The following is a 7,734-nucleotide window of genomic DNA, read 5'->3' on the forward strand; positions in this document are numbered from 1 at the left end:
GCCTTGAAAACCCTCTTTTGTAAATATTTCTCAAAAAAATACAAAAAAAAATAGTGTCTAGATCTTTGTTTTCTCGTAAAATCTAGGGTTTTTATTCCAAAAAATAACAAAAAAAAATACATAAAACAAAAAAAATCGGAAAAACTATGTGAAAAGCGAGTGGTTTTGAGCTTTTAAATTGGTTTGCTAAAAAAATCTTTTAAACCACTTCATGGCAAAAATGGTTTTAAAGGAGCCCTCTTTTTGAAGAATGCGGGTTAAAATCCAAAAAACCCTGTTAAGAACTTTTTTTTTATTTTTATTATTAGGGTTTTTCGCAAGGGGTCGCAAGGAGAGGACCTGCTTCCTCTTATCGCCCAGCCGCCCTGCTTGATGGCTGAAGAACCTCCAAACAAGCATCCATCAACCCTCTGATTGCCTCCATCGCTCTCCTCCTTCGTTCATCACCAACAACCTCGCATGCGTCCATCTTCTGAGCTCCTCCACCCTCCGATGACGGGCCTCCCACTTGAACCATCGATCGGCAACGAACTTTAGCTGGAAACCTCCATTTGCCCTTTAAGAAGGGCCTTCCATCGACCCCGAAGAGGGGGGGGGGGAATCGATCCATTGGTGTCATTCCTTCTAACGCATCTCTCTACAAAAGCTGAAGAATAGCATCCCAAGGCAGGAGCTTCCCATCTTAGGATATCAAGCGGTCGGTTTTCCTCTTCAAACCACCATTCATCTTCTCTTTAAAGATTCATGCAACAACCATCCTTGGGCATCATCGAATTTCCTCTCTGAAGCATCCACATTCGGCGATACGACCTTTCTTCGGAGGAACCACGAGCACGGAACCTCTGCAAAGATCAGGTGAAGCCCTTTTTCTTTCTGCTTCCTCTGTAAATCTGCCTCTTCCATCTTCTTTCTCTCGGATTTTTTTTTTATTTTCTTTTGGGTTTCCTATTTCTTTATTATTGAAGCAATATCGCAACATCGGTCTGCCTATAGCAGCCCTGATTGGCGTTTTTGCAATAAAAATTTTACCCCCTCTGCTGGGTTACATCTTTTGTTGTTTCATGCATTTTGATTTTCGCTTCTTCTGGTCATCTTCCTAATTTCTGCTGGCACCATGGATTTTTGCACTTGATTATATGGTTCCGCTTAAGTCAATACTATCGTTGATCTGCAAGCTTGTTAGCTTCAGATCCATGTTTGTATCATGCCCCACGACATTGACACCATGGAATCCTCTACATTATGGATGATTGTCATGCATCCTCAATGAAAGCATCAAAAACCTTAAACGGCCCTCTCGATTCGAGGTTCCTCTTGACAGTTTAAGCCTTAACTGATCATCATGCCTGATCCTGCGAGTTCGATAGCTCCATTGTTGTCGTATAGGTCACCATTATGATTCGCATCTGTTATTTCGTTTTTTTTTTCTCTTTTTTCTCTTTCTTCTACACCCAATCTTTCATCCCATTTGCTTCTATACTTAATCTGTGTTTTTATCTGCCATTTGAATTTGGAATTCCTATTTCCACTTGATAATCAATTACATTTAAAAAAAAAAAAAACTGCTGATTCCACCATTGGATCATCTATCGGTTTCATTTCTCCTTTGGATTTTTTTTTTCTTTTCCTGTCGTGAATCACCTGTATTTGTTATTGTTATCTTCTGGTCATTTTTCTCTCTCAATCTTGCATTTCACGATTGTTGCCATAACTACGTTATAATTTTCCTTTTCTCTCCTTTGATCGCCTGTTTTTGTTTCATGTACCATCTTAAATATCAGATATGTGTTTGTTTCCTGTACTGATCATTTGAGATTTTTGTTACACCCTAATACCAATCTTGAGTTGCCGAGGCCGTTTTGTTCTTTCTTCGTACCCTTTTTTTTTTTATTTGCCTCTAACTTTGATCCATGTTCGTGATTTTATTTTCCTTCTTTTTTTTGTTTTTTTTTATGGATCATGAAGGGATCAGCAAGAAATATAACAGGGTAAGACCAGATTTTATTAACCTTGCTTACATTATAAGCTGTGTTGATCTTTTCCTTTTCTACATGTAATAATTTCACAAATTTCCCTGTGGATCATTCAAATTTGCTGGAATTGCTATTTGAAATATCAGTTTGTATCATTAACTATATCATATAATTTCTCGTTTTGCATATCCATCTGTGCTTCATTACATATATATATCTCTGTTGCAAGTTCAATTTCCATTTCTTTCACTTTCATAACCCATGTTTTCTATGCTTTTAAGCTATAGTATCATCACTGTAGGGTTTCATTTCTTGTCTCCTCTGTTTTGTTTAAATCTTGCTTCAGCATCAGCATATGTATGTTACTTATGTCCTGTACCCGCCCCATCTCTTTGTTAAAATGCACATACCCTAAAAGCTTACTTTCTGTATTCCACCTGCGTCATCAGTTAAAAATTTTTTTTTTTACTACTGTGTGTCTTAATTTGCTTGGTTTCCCCTGGACCCTTTATGCAAGGGTTATACTTTGACTATCCTTGGTAAGGTGAATTGTCATCAGCGTCTTTGAAGGCCTCCCTAAGGCTCCATCTGAATGGACAAATGCTAAAAATATCCATATACCACCTGCTGATACCCATCTTTTATCTTGTTCCTGCGTTTGAACATTCTAATGGAATTCCATCCATATCACTAATGAGCAAATTGCTTGCGGTAGACAAAAGACAGAAGATATGATGCTAAACTAAAGATTTTTTGGAAGATGTATCCCAGACTCTGAGCAGTTCAGTGCCGTGGGCACCTAACCCACCTTCCCAGTTGGGTTCATCATCCTTGGAGCAGATTGCAGCTGGAGAGATGGAGTATGATAAATTCATGTCAGAGATGAAGTGAGCTGCGATATGATCTTAAGGAGTGAGGTTTCTTGACTTGGGACTTGTTGGAAGTTTGGAAACTTAACGTCTTAACCTTGCTCTGATGTTATGACAATTGCAGAGATTTTTTTTTTTTTGGCATGGAGGGTGGAATGTTGTGTTGGGAACTGGACCAATGGGTGCCTCATGGTTTACTCACTAACTCCATATTATGTATTTTCATTAGTGTTTATTTATATCCTAAGTCTGGATGTCGAGTAGTTCTGTTTTTTTTTCTTTCCCTTTGTCTTTTGATCAAATGCCACATAGATGGTAATCCTCTTACTCAACTATAATTTTCCCTTGAACATGCAGGGACAGGGTACAATTTCACATGAAAAAAAAAAAGAGTTTACAGGAATGGCAAGCAGGATTAGAGTATCACCAAAACCACAATAAGTTTGACTATTGAGTTATCATCTGATGTTTATACATTAGAGTATAGAAGAGTCATTCTGAAGATGTCTATAAAATATCTGGTTCTGTGACATTTGATTACCCATGATTCAATCATACCGATGGGTGTTGTCACTCCTGGCAACTCAAAGATGTCCAGAAAACGAAAGTAAGATCAAACTGGTAATTCCATTTACTGTTTTATGCTTTTCCTCACTCTTAAATTCATTCCGTAACAAATCCATTTTGGTATCACTTGCAGGTTCATTTGTAATCAGTCACAACATTAACTATTTTGCAAATAACTTGTTTTGCAGAAATTGACTTGTCATGTACCAATCGGCTCACTACTACCAAATGTATATATATATATATATATATATATATATATATATATATATATCATCTGTTAATGCTTGATAAGAATTACCCAGATGATGATATTTTAATATGCTGTCATGAATGGGGTAACAATGCATCTTACTATGCTGTAACAATGCGTACCTCTCCCTTTTTTCATAATATACCACCAGTTTATTTAATGACTGGGAGAATCAGATGGGCTTCACATCATGGAGGTTTTGGGGAATCATTGATGCAAAATCTGTAGCAAGTGCTTTTTAGTTCATGGACATCATCAACATAGGAGAAGCAAGCAGATAAAAGCCCGGTTGGACCTTAGTCTCCAGAATTTGATGAAAACTCGTATAATGTTGCATGCTACAGGCTATGCCCATTTTAATCTATGGTCCATCTGCATATCAAACATTAGTTGCACCATTCTCATTTCACATTACCTTGTCTTTTCCTGTACAGTAGCTGCCAGCATGTTACAAATCTGTAGCATTGGCCCATAGTCCACCTTTGTGCACTGCCCTCTTCCCTGCATCATTGCATCTCCACTTTAAGCACATTGCCTCTACCCCTCCACAGTTGCTACAGAAATAACCTACCTTGTTTTTTTTTATTTACAACAACATTTTGCTGTAAGACATCCTCACAGTCACATACATTTCACCAATATATAGCATCTGCTCATTCCTACTTCAACACCATTTTGCATATATCTTTAGCACAGCACCCATCCCACTCTTTGTGCTGTTACCCACCTTCACCACATAGCACTCACGTGATCATTTACATCTTCCACTCCTGACATCGGTTTAGCTGATAATAGTGTGTTTCATTGCACCCACAAAAGCACTTCCATTTCATTACTAGTGTTCGTTATACCCAATACACACCCCTGCTACAGCCCCTTATCTCGTCTCCTCTCTCATATCATATATACCTATATATATATATATATATGTGTGTATCTATATATATATACTTATACATATATATATATATATATATATATATATATATATATATATATACATGCATGTATATATACTTATATATAAACATATATGTCATTTTGTTTTCCATCTTTCCATCAATTATATCTTAGTATATGAGTATTTTCTTAGATATCCATATAATGTATACCATCTTTTCTTCCATTTTTCACATTAACCCAGTTGTTTTGCAGGGAATATGTGGAAAAGATCATTATTTAGAGTTGTAAATTCCATTTCATGTATTTGTAATAGTTAGATCTTAAGTGAGAATTTACATTTCTTGTTTTAGACAGAATGAATAAGCATTGTAAATACCATGAATTACTTGTTTTCATGCTTCTTACCTTTATTTTCCAAAATCTCACAAATGGGAACACGAATGGCACGTGCACCATTTCGTAAGAGGTAATTAATCCTAAGTTGATGATTTACATCAATGGCCATAGTCAGGATGTAAACAAGACTTAGGATTTTTATCTTTTACAAAATAACACTGGATCCACATTGGATCCGTTTTCAAAATTCATCATATTTTCCTTAAATATTTTCTCCTTTTATCAGAATTTAACTTAAAATTAACTCAAAATATATACCAATGGCCATAGTCAGGGTATATTGAGAGTTAATTTCATTTTAAATTCTATAAAAGCACCAAATGTATTTCATTCTTCACCTGAATTTAAATATAGATTATTATATAATACATCCAATGACCATAGTCAAGGATGTATTATATCTTCAATCTTATTTTAATTCATTTAAAGAATGGAATAGCTTTTCAAAATCCAATTTCAAAAATTTAAATTCATTCCTCATTTAGGATAGAACTGCATCATGTCTTCAAAAATTTCTTTTTCAAAACTCCAAGTAATGTAAATATCTTCTTCAATCTATCTTCAATTCTTATAAAAAAACCAATTCATCCTCTTCATTTTCAAATTCAATTTCATTTTCAATCTCAAAAGTTCAAATTTAACTTTGAGATTTCAAAGTCCTTTTTATTCAAATTCAAATCAGATTTCAAAGTTCAAATTAACTCTGAAATTCCAAATCCATTTTATATTCAAGACTCCAATCAAAATCAAAGTTCAATTTAACTTTGAGATTCTTGATTCATCTTCTGAATTTAACTCCAATTCCATCTTAGGATCCAGAACTCAAAATCTACTTTGGATCTCAGACTTCAGATCCAATTCCTCTTTAGGATCCAGAGTCCAATTCCACTTTTGGATCTCAGACCACAGATCCAAATCCATGTTAGGATCCAGAATCCAACTCTATATTGGATCTCAGACCACAGATCCAAATCCATGTTAGGATCCAGAATCCAACTCTATATTTGATCTTAGACTTCAGATCCAAATCCATCTTAGGATCCAGAACCCAATTCTATATTTGGATCTCAGACTTCAGATCCAAATCCATCTTAGGATCCAGAACCCAATTTTATATCGGATCTCAGATTTCAAATTTTAAATCCATCTTTAGATCCAATTCCATTCCCAATTCTAGATTTCAAATCCAATTCCATTTTCAGATCTCATCCAAAACTCCATAAATCCATTTCTATTCTTAAGTACCATTTGATTATATCAGATCCATTCCAAACTTAAAAATCCAAATTCAATTCCATCTCAAGTATTCATTTCCTTTCCTAAATCCAAGTTCAAAATTCAAAGTCCATTTCTGACTTTGAAACTTAATTTCCTTTCCTTTCAAAGCTTTAAATCATTCTTTCTAAAAAACAAGACTTATTCTTCCAACTCTGATTTACTTCAAAGACTTAGAACTTCTCTAATCTATCTCAAGTTCCAAAGTTAGATTCAAATCATTTCTTCACTCCTTTACCAATTTTCATCTCAGAATACTTGGAAATTTCTAAATCAAATTTTCAAAAGAGCATACATCCTTGCATTGCACAAGCATGATTCTTTGTGCATTTAAAGTTAGAATAAATTCTTAGATTATATTTAGGCAAAACAAAAGGCATAGATTCGATCCTTGGTTCGATTACCCCTGGTAAAGGCGCCAGGAACGGTCGAACCTCGTATCGACGAGCGAATCCCGTCTCTCCATTTTTCTCGCAAATTTTCAAAACGGAGGCAAGTTAAATTTCTAAATATTTTTCAAATCAAGGTCAAGTGAGACCGCGCAAAATAGTTCCTCTTCTCTCTCTTTTTCCTTCTTTCTTTTCTCTTCTCTCTCTCTCTTTTCTTTCTTTTATTCTTCTCCCTTCAAAAGGAGGAAAATAGAGGTTAGAAAAAGAAGAGAGAAGGAAGAGAGAGAAATCACAAGAGAGGAAAAATTTTGCGATGATCACAGTTTTGGCGACCGAGATGGGACTTCGTCTTCGTCCGGTTGAATCTATGCCTTTGCTTTGCTTTTATATAATCTAAGTCTTTATTCTAACATATGTCAGCTACATTCTCCATGCAAACCTTAGGAGCCTAGACTCTGTCCTAAGCTGACATCATTGCATATAGGATCTAAGTATGGTTTGGTAGGACTATATTGAGGAGATTATTCCATGTTCACATTAGACTTAGGTCTTAAATACAACTCTCCTCAATTTTAGGGATTGAATGTAAACAATGTATGCAAGTGTATGCTTCTCTTTATTTAAATCTATCTCTTTAGGACTTGCATTAGAGCCTTCTGGATTTATTGCATGTTGATCATATTTTTTTTTTAAAACATCCCTGCCTATATTGTCTCGGTCTTCACGTTGCTGGGCTATCTCACTGAACCATAGTTCGGGAGAGAGACTCACAACTGGACCACTTATTTGGGTTCGCGCCCCCCTACCACGTACCTTAGGGTCATAGTCCGAGGTATATCGGCAGGTGCTCAAGGATGTTGGGAAGCCCTTACCCTAGAACCGAAGAATTACTTTTATGCCACGTACTTCGAGCTTCGGCTTGAGTATATCGACATACCTTGATTGGAATCAGATGATCTGAACCATAGAGTTAGGATTAAGGTCCTACAAGCTATTTTCAAATATTGCATTTAGAGTCAGCCTTTAGGGAATGTTGTATGCATATCCTTGTTTGTGTGGTTTTGGTTATGCAATGTCTCTCGTGCTTGCTTATATATGTATATATATCA

Source organism: Nuphar pumila, chromosome 5 (genome assembly GCF_984573655.1).
Source record: "Nuphar pumila chromosome 5, dmNupPumi1.hap1.1, whole genome shotgun sequence".
NCBI classification, from domain to species: Eukaryota; Viridiplantae; Streptophyta; class Magnoliopsida; order Nymphaeales; family Nymphaeaceae; genus Nuphar; species Nuphar pumila.